This window comes from Zootoca vivipara, chromosome 2 (genome assembly GCF_963506605.1).
Source record: "Zootoca vivipara chromosome 2, rZooViv1.1, whole genome shotgun sequence".
Classification (NCBI taxonomy): Eukaryota; Metazoa; Chordata; class Lepidosauria; order Squamata; family Lacertidae; genus Zootoca; species Zootoca vivipara.
This window is the reverse complement of record NC_083277.1, coordinates 109407851-109423817: the sequence shown is the minus strand read 5'-3', so window position 1 is coordinate 109423817 and position 15967 is coordinate 109407851.

Below are 15967 nucleotides of genomic sequence, written 5' to 3'. Positions count from 1 at the left end.
AGAATGTGTATGTATGTGTATTTGCATAAAATTAGTATAAAATAGAAATCCAATGCATCTTCCTATGGTGCGGAAGCCTGACCAGGCACCCCGTGTGGCTCTTCAATCTGCTGTCTGTTCAGGGGCTGTTGATGGGCAAATTTAAGGCCCTCCCTGCTCTCCCTTCCTATTGCTCTTTATCTTAAAACTGGACTCAAACTAAGCAGCCTTTCAAAGGCAGCACATAGAGGGCTGTTCCCTGATAAGCCCTCCAAACTGAGGGCTTCCTTCTGCAAAGCTGGCCACCCAAACTCACACATCCACTAACATCCACCAGCATGGGTGCCAGGTCATCAGTGGTGATCCTAAAACGTTTTTTCTGGTGACCACCTGCCCCTTGGTCTCAAGGATGAAGCCTCTCATCCCTTGCTCCCTGGATTTTTTTTTTACATTCCTCACACACATGAGAAATTGCCTGCTGATATCAGTACCAACATCATTTGCTTCATGCCTTAAGATTTCTCCCTGTCCCCTGCAAATTCCAATAAAAACACTTCTCAGAAAACATAATATCTGGAATGCCAAAGAAACGTTGGTTGATAAAGTCAGATTGTGGCAAATGTTTCATTTTGCATTGATTATCGAATCAATTTATGAATTGTAGAATGTGACATTTAAATTTCACTGCCCAAAGGGTGATTCTCCTTGTGCAAGCAGCTAGTGCAAGGGACATCATGGTGCACACTTCTAATTGTGTGAGTGCTTATGCAAAGCTTTGCATGCCTATAAGTGGAACTATGATGTTCCTGCCAATGGATCAGCATTTTTGTGCTCTTTCCCCCCCCTTGACTCTGTACCACAAGGCACTTTATGTTATTTATTTATTTCAGAAGATTTATAAACTGCTCACATTATAAAATATCTGAGCAATGTACAAAAAGCAAAAAATAAGTACTGTATGCAACAGGCACCAGAAATAATGTATTTAAATGACAGAACAGTCACAGAAAATGATTGGTGGACTATTATTATTATTATTGGTCAGAAAAGCATTGGGTAAATTAAAAAGGAGTCTGAAAGAGTGCATCTGAACAAAAAGATTGTCAGAGCATGGTCTCTCTCAGAACTTGATCCAGTTCTTTTATTCTTACTCCTGCTACCTTATTCCTTGCTGTGGCCAGTAAAGCAGAGGCTGTTACAGCGCTTAGGCAAAAATAGTAAATGTTCATCTACTGCATCATTGCTCAGGACTTCCCTTCCATCTGTCTTTTGTCCTGTTGCATTTTTGTTATACACAGTACTGTGTGGTCATGATACATTATGCAGATTAAAGGTATTTGCATACATCTCCTCAGTTCTTCACAATATAATCTGTTTCTATCATTCAGGTTTTCAAATATCACAGGAACTGTCAACAGGGGGAAAGCAGATAAAAAGGGACAGGTTTTTTTGGGGGGATGCTTTGAGGAGTTACAATGACAAGCACTTGCAACTTGGACATCCAAGATTCTAGAGGTCCTAATCTCTGTGCCAGATTGTACCTGGCCTTGTGCAACAAACCAACAGAGCACGTAACCTTCTAGTTATATACGACTCCAATCTGGATGCATACCTTTGTGCTGTACTTGAAAAGTTATAAGAATCATAGGAAGCTGCCTTATAGTGAGTCAGATCATCGGTCCATCTGTCTCAGTGCTGCTTACACTGATTGGGGGATGTCAGGGATTGGACCTGTGACTTCCTGCACACAAAGCAGTTTTCAGCATACATCCCTAGTGCAGCAACTCTGCGACATGATATTGAGAATGCCAGGCTTTCCCAGGTATTGCTGAAATCAACGAAACACTACCAATGGCCAGCACCCACTCGACTACAATGTCTCCTGGTGAGCACGGATTTGCAGGGCCAGCCCTCCCATGAGGCAGAGTGTGCAGCTGCCCCAGGCAGCAAATTCTGAGAAGCAAACATGGGCTAGAAAGGTGTGCCATGGGGCCTGCCCTGCAGCCCTAAGCTAGCTTGCTGCACTAGCATGGCTGGCCTGGCACACCAAGGTGACCTGAGTTAACCCACCTCAAGTGACATGCTACACCCACTCCACCGGGGTGTGGTCCTAGATCTGAGGCAGCGGAGAAGCGTCGGTGGCACGTCTTGCCTAAGGCACCAAAGGGGCTTGGTCCGGCCCTGTGAATTTGCCACTATCATTCATACCTTGGGACCTTTTTAGTTGTTAACTTCTAATCCAGTGTTTGAAATCAGCCAGGAGCCACTTTCAACCACTTACGACCAAATGAAGATGCCTGGGCGCCAGGATGGCACCTGCCATCTCCACCATCTGTGGATCATTGGATCTGAACTGTTATCAAACACTAATGCCCCATCCTGTAGAATTCTATCAGTTATATTTTATCTGCACAATCACACAATGAATTTCTGGAACCAAATTGCTTTTACTGTGCAGCACGAGCAGTCACCATTCAGAAAAAGAGGTCGGAATAGCCCCATATATATGTGTGGACTTTTCTTCTTTAAGTTCTCAAAGTTCCTAACCTAGTTCAAGGTTGTCATCTGAACAAGCCAGACATTTAACTGAGAACCCATCACAGTCAGTCCATCATTTGAAAAATAAGACTTGAGAGCCATCTTACGCCAAAATGGCAACTAAGGATTCCGTTTTGGCAACTGCAACCTTGCCTTAAGGAGCCATGTGGCGCCTAGATGTTATATCTGAGTTTCCAACACCGTTAACCATATAGAAGTGAAAAGTGCCTAGTGAAAAGTGCCACCGCACACCCTCTGACGGGAAAGGGGTGTCTGCAGCATGTGACATTAATGCTCAGGACTGTCCCCAACACATGTTGCTGCCTAAGGCAAAGGGTAAGATCCCCCTCCACTATTCCACATACAGTAGCGGACTGGGGTCAGCTGGCTAGTTTAGGAGGTGCATGAGAAGCTGTGTGGCACATACAGGTAAGCTCAGCAGCAATGGTTGTAGGCAGGAGGCTTCTGCCATTTCCCCTGACATCTGCCACCTGAGGCAAATCCGCCACTCTGCCCTATGGTAGGGTCAGACCTGCAGGTGCTGTTTGCTTTTCCCTTTCAACCCCAAAAGGGCATTCAGGACAGCTTACAAGAAAAGCAGACACAGGCGCACACGTAACAATCCCTCTCATTAAAATATCAACACTATAGATTCATCAAAGAATACTCAACAACCTCACCCAAATAAAATAAAAAGCAGTGTGTGTGTGTGTCAAAGGGAGAAAAAGGGTGAGAGTGATCATACATAATTCCAGTTAATCTAAGGATCAACCAGGTAAATACCTGTAATAATGACCTCTGAACTTAGACGAGGACAGGTCTAAATTCGCTCCATGACATTTTCACACACTACTGATATACCACTTGCACATGCAGCTCTAAATAAAAATAAAAATAAAATCCACACAAAATTCTTTGAAAAAAATATACTAACATTTTAGCCTGAGGCTGCCTCTTTCCCGCTCTCCTTCCCATTTTAGCTGGAAAGTGCAGAAACTGTCATATATGTGTAAAAACGTGGCCCCAAATACCTGTGATGACATGTCATCCCTTCCAGGTAAACTGTACGAGGCGGGGAAAAGATGTCTGCTCCCATAGAACACCTTTCCAGCTGTTCCAAGCGGCCTACGACCTGAAAAAACCGAGGCAGGGTGGAAGAGTCTAAAATACAATTCTCCAACCAGATTCCAAAGCAGACCACATTCAAATACATTTAACCAGGATCTGTGAATTGGGTGAGTTTATGTTAGAATGCAGACCTGCCCGCCCTCACCTTCCTAACTACTGTACACTTTTTAAAAAATATATTTTTATTAAAGAGTTTCATGGTTTACAAAAGTATGTGCATTGTCCTTTTTCCAGGTTGTAAAGTCTTTTCTACAGCTCAGTTACGCTTGACATATGGTTTCTAGGTTTTGATTGTGTCAGTAGCTGCATGTATTTAACTGGCGGATGCCTTCCTTGGGTTTATCAGGAGCGACACATTTCACATACAGGTTTATCCTATTTGCCTAATTGTGTGTCCTCTAGGAAAGACGGCACTGCCATTTGTCAAAGTGGTATTGCCATTATTTATCTGCAGAACGTTATTAATCAAGAAGGCCGAAAAGGATAGGTCCATCAATACCTTTCAGTGCTCGAGGAGCAATGGCAAAAGAAGGCTATTGCCTCCATGCCCTGCTTAAAGTCTTCCCAGATGCATCTGGTTGGCCACTGTGGAAAACAGGATGCTGGATTTGATGGAGCTTTTGTCTAATCCAGCAGGGCTCTCCTTAAGTGCTGAGCAAGAATGTGGGAGGCTGAACGTCTCCAAATATCCTGGCTCCACACCGAAGCACTACAGGCTGAAGCTGATCCAAGACGTTATGACAAGAGGAGCTTCCAGCTGCAGTCCTATGCACATTTACTTGCAAGTATGCCCCCATTGAAGACTGTGGGGTTTACTTTTGAGTAAACGGGATCAGATTGCAAGGATACAGTTGCAATAAACCCTAACAATTTTTTTAAAAAATAAAGTAAGTAGATTAGCTGTTACTCGGATCCAACTGAAATGAATTTAGAATCTGGATGTTAAGCAAGAATTGAGTCTCGCCATACACAATCCAGAATTTGCCAAAGGACTGTTCCTAAACCCAGACAAAGCTAGTAAAAATGTTCCATTTGCAGCAATCTTTGTACCAGAGTTTGGATTCTGTATGAGTACCTATAGCTGCATACTGGGAAGTAAGTGCCCTTGATTTCAGAGAGACTTACTTCTATATGGGTATTGTCAAGGACCACAACTTATTGGCTTTAAAATGTGGCCTATTGATTTGATTTTGAGAAATCAGATTTTTAGTTATTAGCGGCTAATCCGTATAAAGGTCTATGGCAGGGATGAGGTACCTGCGATCCACCACATGCTGTTGGACTACAGGATCCAACATCCATGACCATTTGCCATGCTGAGGCTAATGGGATTTGGAGTTCAGCAAGAACTGCAGAGCCACAGGTTTCTCACCTCTGGGGTCTATGGCAACAACCAGTGTAGAAAGCCGTGGACCCCAGTATGACTGGAGTAAAGGAGTTGTAAATAAATAAATAAATTCAGACAAGACTCAAATTTTGGTTTGGTTTTTGGCAGAATTTAGGCCACAACTTTATTGATTACAAATCAAGTGAGTGGTTGCATAGGTTCTGGTTCAACTAGCTCCCTGCACCCTTGCAGGCAGCGCTGACCCTGGGCACCAACCATAAGTCAGCCTTGGGTGAACACTTGGGACAGTGGCAAGCAGGAGCCCTGCTAGGCCTCCACCCAGATGTCCCCTGGACTCAGGCTCAGGGCACAACCCCTCACAGGGAAGACCAACAATGAGTCTGTGGATTCCTTGTTAAAGGAATACCCAAAGCATAGGGTATCCACCTGAACCAGAGCCTATCCGCAACCTTACAAGTTGTGACGATTTGCTACGCAGCAGGCAAAACCCAAATGGCACCAGCCAATCAGCCAAGTGGGGAAAATTTGTGCCGTGCCCCTGTCCCAATGACAGACGACACACGATGGCATAGCAAGGTCAAGTGCAAGCCCTAAATATAGGGAGAGGTGGGTGGGTGTTCCGATGCAAAGAGTCCGAAAGAGGAAGCTCAGGGCACGTGCATCTGGATATATAGTGGTCCCTCGAACTGCTTTGACTGGCGTCCCGCTAGCCCAATTGCTCCCAGGTTCAAGGGACCACCAATAGGGTGTTGTGGCCGCTCCAAAATTCCCACCCACAACACAGGGTCTGATTGCCAGGTCCCACTACAACACGTGCCCTCTTGTTAGGGAGGACCCGATATGTGTTAAGAAGCTGAATTAGAAAACCACTGATTGAGGTTTGATAGCTTACCTAGATGCCTCCATGATGGAATTGTGGGGTTCAGGAAAGCACTATCCATGAACAGATCTGCGTATATGCCTGCTTCAATTATTTAATTTTCAAAAGGCACAGTAGCAAGGGCCTTCCATTACCAACATCACATTATTTTTTCAAGTGTTCCCTACAGTCCATTTAGTGCTGCATTATGAAGTTATTACCATCAATAATTAAAAGTCCATTGTTTGAAATAAATGAACAGATGAAAATTTTGAGGTCGGACCCATGCTCCAGTGAGGACACACGTGTGAGTGTCTGTGTATGTGTTTTACAATCCTCCCTTGGGGAGAATTTTACATATGTAATGTACATTTCACCACAGAATAAATAATGATCAAATACTCATGTCTCTAAGCTGGCTGTGTGTTTGTGTGTGTGTCACATTAGATGCTCATTAAACAAAATTAATACAGGTAGTTTTTATGACACCTTTGAGTGGGCAAAGCAATTCATATTCTCAGACAATTTCATTCATTCTCGCAGCCTCTCTGTGCGTTGGGCAGTCCATTTTATTACATTTCTTCAATGCAAAGACAGAGAATTCCACAAAGACATGCTGGAATTAGATCCTGTTCCAACCCTAAGCCTCCAAGTATGTAATTATACTTTCTTTTCCTCCTTATTTCTCTCCTTCTGCCATGTATTCCCCCCATTAGAAAAAGCAGGCATATGATACCCCAAATGTTCTCCTCTTGTCCTCGCCTGCATAGGAACAGATGACCCCTGTTGGTTCAGACCAAAGGCTCGTCTAGCTCAGTATCCGTTCACGCAGTGGCCAACCAGATGCCTCTTGGAAACCCACAAGCAAGACATGAGCACAACAGCGCTCTCCCCACCTGTGATTCCTCGCATACTGCCTCTGCATACCTAATGCACTAATTAGAAGTAGCACAGTGCTCACAGCTTCCTATCACGTAAGTTCACCTCATGTCGCCCCCACAGTTATCGCCTATTAGTGGACACATTCTTGCTTAGCCAAGTGATTTTGTGATCTGCCTTGCATCCGTGCCTCAAAGAACATCTGCAGCAAGGGCAAGTGAAGGGGCTGGTTGGATGAGAAAATGAACTCTTGCAAAATGGGAGGGGTTTTTTCCCTTCCACCTTCTCCTCTTCCCCAGAGACATCACACCCAGAAGTAGGCAGTGGCATATCTTGGGGTACACAAGGCAGCCAATGTTAGAAACTCAGATAAATAAGCTAGGCGCCACATGGCTCCTTAAACCAAAGTTGCAGTTGCCAAAACGGAATGTCTAGTTGCCATTTTGGGGCAAGGCAGCTCTCAAGTCTTATTTTTCAAATGATGGACTGACTGTGATGGATTCTCAGTTAAACGTTTGGCTCGTTCAGACGACAACCTTGAGCTAGGTTAAGAACTTTGAGAACTTAAAGAAGAACCATCACTTGATCCAGGGACAGTCCACATATATATGGCCCTATTCCGACCTCTTTTTTCTGAATGGTGTCTGCTCTTGCTCAGGCTGCACAGAAAAAGCAATTTGGTTCCAGAAAATCATCCTGATTGTGCACATAAAATAGATAGAATTCTACAGGATGGGGCATTAGTGTGTGAAAACAGTTCATATCCAATGATCCCCAGATGGTGGAGGTGGCAGGCGCCTGGAACCCAGGCATCTTCATTTGGTCGTAAGTGGTTGAAAGCCAGGAGCAAAATGCGCCTGGCGCCTGGCTAATTTCGAGCACTGCAAGGCACAGGAGTGACTAAAACCTAGACTTGCTTCTGTGCTCTGAATGCATGCACTGGGTTTTAGATTGAATGGGGACACACATACCCAAAGCCTCAATTATCAGGGTCTTGGTGCCTTCAGGATGGATGTTTACAGGGAGGGTTTATGCCCAGCTCTAATTTGTGTGGTACAAGCACTCTGCAAACTCAGGCTTGTTACCCTTGAAATGGAGAGGAGGAGAGGGAGTGAAGCTTGGACCTTCTGCCAATCCCACTGAGCTTAGACTCTCTCCCCTAATTGTGTGAGCATGTCTAGGAAGTGAACCCAGGGCCTTTCACACCCCAAATGCAAACAGGGGGAAATGGTGGCCCTGCGGGTGCAATTAGGCTACAGTCCCTGTCATTCCTAGCAACTGGCAATGTCGGCTAGGGCTGTGGAGTTGGGAAGCCAAACAACTGGAGGGCTACCCCTAATCTAGTAGAATTATTTTCATGTTGGGTGGGAGATGTCCTGGGCTCTCTCCCTAAGCAAATCCATGCAAATTGGCTAGGGGAAGCAGAATGAGGGCCATGGCTCAGTGGCAGAGCCCTTGCTTTACATGCAGAATGTTCCAGATTCACTCCCTCTCGTCTGCACTTAAAAGGATCTCAGATGACACAAAAGAACTGTTCTTCATACCCCTGGAGTGTTACTGCCATTCAGAACAGACAGTACAAAGCTGGGTGGGGGGGAAAACAGTCTCACCTGTGGAAGAGAAAGGGAGGCAATGGGCCTCCATTCACAAAAGTGGATGCAGCTACTGGTGTCCAGGAATGGGGGTGGATGTATGGGGGTGTTTAATCAGGAACACTTGGGAGGTGGGGACAGCACATGGAGAGGCATTTTCTAGGAATCACATCTGTTCCTCTTGCTTGACTACGCTAGACTCCCCTGCCTGCTCCATTATACAAAGAATGGTTTGTGTAACTTTCTTCTGTCCAGGATGCTCCATACCTGTTGTGCTTGGACTTTAGTAGTCATTGGTAAAATGTATCTTCTCCTATCAGCATCTCCATGGAGGAGCCATATCTACAACACACGTGCTGTGTGCAAATCTGGTATCTCAAGTCAAAAGAATCAGGTACCGTAGGAGAAGATCAGCAAAAACTCTTTCCAAGACCATCTGAAGAGCAGCTGTGGGACATTCCTGGGCTAGATGAACTGATGGTCTGACCTAGTCTTAGGCAGCTGAATGTGTTCTCAATGGTTCTTCAAAGGTATATATATATATATATATATATATATATATATATATATATGCATTCTCTATAGATAGAAAACAATATCAATGGGTTGGATCAAGGCTTAGCAATCAAAAGAACTGAATTAGGTCATTGTCTTGGTCTCACTTATTTCAGTGAGTCTACTCTAAATAACCTGGATCCAACCCATCATACTTACTAGTGTTGTTGAGTCCCTGCATTCTATGGAAGCTGGCAAGTGAGAAGTGTGAGAGGACACCTCCCACTGCCTCAACATCCCTATGCTTGCCAGACTGGGCTTCTTGTATGTCCTACAGGAGAGGAAAGTCCGTGTGAAACCCTGTATTTCTGCAACATGCCAGTGAGCAGGTATATATAAGAAGTACATGCTAGGAATGCCTTATCCCTTACCTTTAGGTTCCTATCTTTGTTGGCCAGACAATGGTCCCACATAAGGTCCCACAACAGTTTACAGTTCTTAGGGACCGATGGTGAGGTTCTTTCTGAAAGGCTCTTCAACAATCCATGCAGCAAAGGTCTGTCTATCAAAAACCACAAACTTGCCACTATCCATGAGATTGAGAATTCTAAGGAATTGTCAGCAAAGACTGGTGAAGCCCAGTTTTCCTTGGCAAAAGCTAAGCCAACTCTCCTTTAGCATGTTTCCTCATGTCTTTTGTGATGGAAATTGCATTGCCCAAGTTGTGCAAGGATGTCTCTTTCATGGGAGGCCATAGAGGGAATACGTGAAATGTGGCAGCTATCTGGGAAAGGCAACTCATCCTTCTCTATTCCTGGAGTGGGGGAGGGGGTATGCTGACTTAAGATATGTATGTGTAAAGGGAAGGGGAAAGCCATTTGGAACAGAGGCAGAGAAAGGGCAAGTTGAAGGTGAAAGCAGATTGGGGGTGGGGGTGGTAGTGCTGTGTCCCGCGCTCTCTGGGGGCTTGATGTGAGGCAGCAGATCTGTTGCCTCATTACTAGGAGTGTTTAATAAGCTGCTTGCCTCCATCTATGCTCTGCTTGTATATTTGTAAATAACCCAAATACTACAAAACAGCCTAAGTTTCCAGTGATTTCTCGTTCCAAAGGAAACCAAAATCCGGATAGCATTTGCCCCCGGAATATCTCAGTGACTCAGACAAGTTGGGAGCGCATCACCTTTTTGGCCTATTACTTGCACCAACTTGGGGTATACAGTGGTACCTCTGGTTGCGAACGGGATCTGTTCCAGAGGCCCATTCGCAACATGAAAAGCCCGCGACCTGAAGCGCCGTATCTGCACAGGTGCGTGGCGTGATCTGGCACCTGTGCGCATGCACGAAGCACGATTTAGCACTACTGCGCATGCGCTAGTGGCGAAACCCGGAAGTAACCCCTTCCGGTACTTCCAGGTCGCCGCGGGACGCAACCTGAAAAGACATAACCCCCAGGGGACTGTATATAGTGTATTGGCCTGAATATAAGCCTCACGTTTTCCCAAATTCTGACCATGAAAAGTTAAAGAGCAGCTTAAATTTGCGACCTTACAAAAACTGGCATTTACGATATCGCTGCTGAAACAGACATACGATAAAACGGAATGGGTGTGATTACCTGCGGAATTTTAAGGGAGGGGCTTATATTTGGGTATTGTCTCTCCCCCCCTTGAATTTTAAAGGTGCAGCTTATATTCAGGTGTGGTTTATATTTAGGCCAATATGGTATGTATGTTATACGGTACTAAAATGGGACCCAAACACGAGAAGGAAAAACAGATCTCACTTTTAGGGAAGAACATCATGAAAATATGTCCCATAGTCTGAAAAACAACAGTAGCTGAATACTTGGAGAGGTATCTAGCAATAGCTCCTGTAGCAGTTGGCTATTCAACCACTTCAACAACAAAACCGCAAGCAAAGCATTTCTAATAGCTCAATCTTAAAAACAATTGCCCTTATCAAAGGAAATCCATATATAGAAGCAACTTTCTGACCCATGTTTCCCCATCTGCATTGTACTGTATTGGCCATCCAGGCCACCCCTGACCTTTGGTTAAAGGAATGCACATCCCCTGTCCTAGGCCACCATTTGTTTTCATGCATTGTAAGTTGCCTGTGATGAGAACCATAAGATCTAGAATCTTGCTCTCTTACTTTGGCAGGGAGCCCAATTGAGTTCACTGCACCTGGCTTTCAAACAAGCAGCTTAAAAAGCACACTTTAAGCCTTTTAACGTGCTGGGCGCTATTCTGGATTTCTCCCCCACAAATTCCATATGTCACCAGGGTGCTCATCTGCTCCCAAATGGGTATCAAAGCTGAAAAAAATGATGAAAAGAAGAACAAATTATTTCCGCTCCTACATGGAAAAAAACACACCAGTTGCTCACGAGCAACCAGCAGCTCCTCATTGAGGGCAATGTGGGGAGGGAGATTCTCATTGGGAGAGATGTTGAGTTTGTGTATTTTAAAACTAATTTGGGCTAGACATATTTGGACAGGTCCAGACACATACATGAGTATTAAGGTGGCAAATGGGGCGAAAGCTGTAGCTCAGAGCACGAGCCAGTATAAATTAAATTGAAGCCAAATCAGGGAAGGAAATAGACCTGGCACAAACGTACCCTGGAATTTGTACTGGTCCCCTCAGACACATTTTGTGCGTACACAGCTGTCCGTAAAATCAATATAGCCACTGTAGAAGTAGTTATAACGTGCACATACACATCCTAAAGCAGCAATTCTGAAATGGTGTGCAGGGTTGAGCCTTGAGAGAAATGCCAGTACAGTACTGTATGCTGTAAGAAAGAAATGAATTAAATCAAGGCTCCTGAGCCCTCAGAACACCTTGGCTGCTCACTGTATCTCTGGGTGAGTCACTGGCCTGGCCTGGCCTGGCCTCATTCCAATCAACCTCAGCTAGGGCTGGGTAATTCTGCCACATATTTACTGGGTATGATGGGACCATTTGGTCACTATCAAGTAGAGACCCTTTTCTGTTGCAGCACCCTGACTTTCTGCCCAAGAGAGACCTACCTCACACCTTTCTTACTATCTGTTAGGAACCAGGATAAGACCTTGTCGTTTACTTGGGCTTCTGATGGTTGATTTTGGTAGTTTACAGCAGAATCCTCTCCTTCTTTATTCAAAAGCAAATCCTATTGAGCTCAACAAGGCTTTACTTCCAGATATGTGGGTACAGAACTGCATCCTTAATTTACTGCGGTGTTTGGCTTTAGTCTCAGTCATGCTGCATGCTCAGTCTGGACTGCAGACACAACCTATTGGTTTCTAAAGTTTGTAAATTTTTGGTGGTGCTTTTATTTGTTGCTATGCCCTCGTTTGTTGCAGTTTTTGTGTGTGATGTTTTTTATGAAACTTTGCTAGGTAGCCTTGAATACCATTATGGCAGGAAAAGTGGCATACAATTCTTTCAAAATGAATGAATGCATATTACCGGTATTGCCCAATATAATTATTCTTCCTCAGGGAAATTATTCTTTACCAGGGCTGCATGTCCTCCTCAACCAATCCATAAATCCCTATTAAAGGCAACCTTTAAAAAGCCTCTATATATTATGCAGTTTGAGCAAATGCGTATAATTTATTTTTACTTTGCATAGAGTTTTCTGAAATTATTACTGTTTTCGTTTGGGTCCAGTGTTCAACAGGGCAGAGACAAGGATCTGTGCAGAGCATTGAGTTTTATCAGGAAAATTATTCAGCCCTCCCTCTGGCTTCTGAGGTTTTACCAGGCTTTGCCCACAACATCTTGATACCTGTTAGGGCTATCTTTTAAAACAAAACAAAACAAAAACAAAACCCTAAGGATGTGAAAGCTGACACTGTCATTAAGCTAGATTCTGAACACAGTCTCACATTCTACACTTTTGCTGTGATTCTGGAGAACTGTGGCGTGTGAATGCACACAGTCCACAATATACTTTTATGCACATATGATGTTGCCCAAACTGTCTCCTGTTCCTTGTAGACAACCTTTGAAACACTTGGTAACGGTTGCTCTTTATTCCTGGATACTGGGCTAAACAGAGTGTTGCTTAAGCTGCTATGGCAATGTTGCGTATTCTTAGCACTTTTCTTTATTTTGTATGTTTGGATACATTATTTGGATGAGAAGAATGCTGTGAATGAGCACCTGCATCCTCTACCCATTCCTGTCCTGGCCCAGGACAGGTTTTTCTGCTAAAGGGCCATTGAGGCAGCAGCAGGTGATGGCTGGTCTACATACCAATTGCTTTACAAATGATCTCCTCTCTAAATGAGTTTCCCTTGGCTTCCTTAAAATCATAACCATGAGGAATGCCAGACTGGATCGTCAAACTGAGTTTCTTGACCCTGGCGCTGGTATCATGTAAGGCAGGCATCCCCAAACTGCGGCCCTCCAGATGTTTTGGCCTACAACTTCCATGATCCCTAGCTAACAGGACCAGTGGTCAGGGATGATGGGAATTGTAGTCCAAAACATCTGGAGGGCCGAAGTTTGGGGATGCCTGATGTAAGGGTTAGACCAGTGGTTCCCAATTAGGGGTCCACAGAACACACCCAGGGATTCACAGCCCCATCCCTTGTCCTCCCCCGGGTCCCCCCCAACTATTGTTTGTCATTTTTGCATGGTAATAGCCCAAATTTTATGGTCTGTGGTTTTTTTTATAGTACAGTATACATAAAATCCTTTGCTTATTAGGGGCTATCCCACATTTTGTTCAAAAAATTGCTTTGCAGAGGTAACTACCATAGAGTTATCACCATTTTCAAAAGTAGGGGGTCCCTGGCTTGGCTTTTGAAAAATAGGGGGTCCTCAGTAATTAGCTAATTGGGAACCACTGGGTTAGAGAAAGGTACTAGAATCCCACAGGGTACAAATGTAAGATAACATTACCCTATGAAAGCCTCATTTTAGCACAGATTCTACAGCATATTATCTCCATTGTCAGAGAAAGTGTACTTCTGAATATAAGTTGCTGGAAACTGCAGAAGGTGAGAACGCTATTGTGGTCAGGTCCTGCTTACAGGCTTCCAATGGGCCACTGTGAGAGCAGGATGCTGGACTAGGTAGACCACTGGTCTGATGTTCTCTTATGTTCTTATTCTTGATCTGGGCAGCCTTGTCATTCCCAGAGATACAAAACAAACAAAAACTTTCAGTGTACTACATATTAATCTTTAGTAGCCACTATACTCAGGAAGGTCTTATCAATGCACAATCAAAGTTGCAAAAAATATACGTATGTGTCAGAGTGAGTGTGTGAGAGAGTTACCCCTTATTTCATTACTGAGGAGTATTTGCCTAAACACCTTTAAGTGGGACATATTTTTTACTTTAAGAACTAGGCTGGGATCATCAAGCTGCACCATCAGGTGCAGATTAAGCTGGTTTCCTATGCCTTCTGATCCAAGAGAAGGAAGAACTGGCTAGCAAGGAGGCTGATAATTATTTGATTATAATCAAAGCAGAAGACAACATGACAGAACCCCAGTTAAATGGGTGAATCAACATAAAGCTCAGGTTGTAGCACTGCAGTAAGGTGGAAAACAAGTACTGAAGGAGGCATTTATTCCAACACTTATGAATAAGGCTCAATGTTTCAGCAAATAAAATGAACCAGGACTGAGGAAATGGCTTTGGAATAGTAACAGCAAGAGGACAATCGCTGACATGTGATCTGGTGTGAATGTGTGTGTGGGGGGGGGGGGAATGGACTGGTGAATGTTAATCTCTTTAATTATATTGAAGCTAGTATTTTAAAGGCAGTTTACTTTCTATCTTGACACTAAAACATCTGAACCCCTTCAGACCACCCAAGACCATCGTCACCATCCCTACCATCACCTGAATGCCAATTTATGTTCATGGCTATTTGGACATAAGAACAAATCCTTCATGCTTCAGATTAGCTAGTGACCTCACTGTCTGTCTTGTATTATCACTTTTTAGTATTATGCAACTTATTATAATGCTAGAGTAAGTTGGAATTGTATGTTTTGAAGGCATCTGTTCAAAATTGCTTTCTGCTTGTGTCACAATGAGTTTGGGATCATGTGGCTTAATCTACATTGGTGGGGTCCTGCCTTGAGGCAGGACTTAAGGATGACCCTGTCTTTGGTAGTTCTATGGTTCAGAAATGCCATTTATCACAGTGTCATTAACCTCACTCCTTACCTTGCAAAACTCCTCTGAGCAAACCACTGGATACGTTTATTCCAGTGTGTTTAATATATTTCAATGGTCAGGGAGTGTAACAGGAAAGTAATCAATAATGAATGGAAATTGCATGACTGGCATGGATTGTGTGCTGTTAAAATGAGCCTGATTAATTAATGGATGATTGCAACTTTAAAGTAATTGGGGGAAAACAATATATATTAGTACCATGTTATAGAAAACAATATATTAAAACAAATCAGATCATGGGGATAGAAAGTTGGCCAATTCCACAAAACACAGCTTCTCCAGATGCTTTTGGGCACACTATGGAGGAGTTAGAGATGTCTCACTGAAAGCATCCTTTCCCTCTAAATAGGAATGAAAGCAGAACATGTTTGTAAGCCAAATCACACTACCGACTTCCAAGCAACTGCAATCCAGTTCTATTTACAATGATGATTAACCATTGACAAAGCTGCCTAAGAGAAGAGGAACCAATTTATCATCATTTCCAATCAGAAATAGATTCTTTCTGAAAGAAAAAAAATTTAGTCAAACACAAGCCAGCGGATTTCATCTGGCAGTAACTGGAAGAAACTTACCAGTTGACATTACCAGTGATTTCAGCTGGGAGATTCTTACTGACTAAATATATCAATATATTATATCATTTAATGTGGGAATCTAAGGAACTGGCTTAAAAGAATGAGTTTTAAAGTCTGAGGGCAGACCAAATAAGTACTGTATTTCATTATCATGTGAGGTTTGGGTTAACCCCACACAGTCAAACATCAACATGTAAGAGAATGTCAACATCCTGCAAACACATGCTACTAACCATCTCCTCAACATGTTAACCCATTGGAGAGCATTGGAAATATTAAGTCCTTGAAATAAATTTGCCACTCCCAGAAGCGTGCTGCAGTAACACAAAATGATAGGTGTAAACCTGTAATGATACCTAGTTACAAAAGACTGGGCCA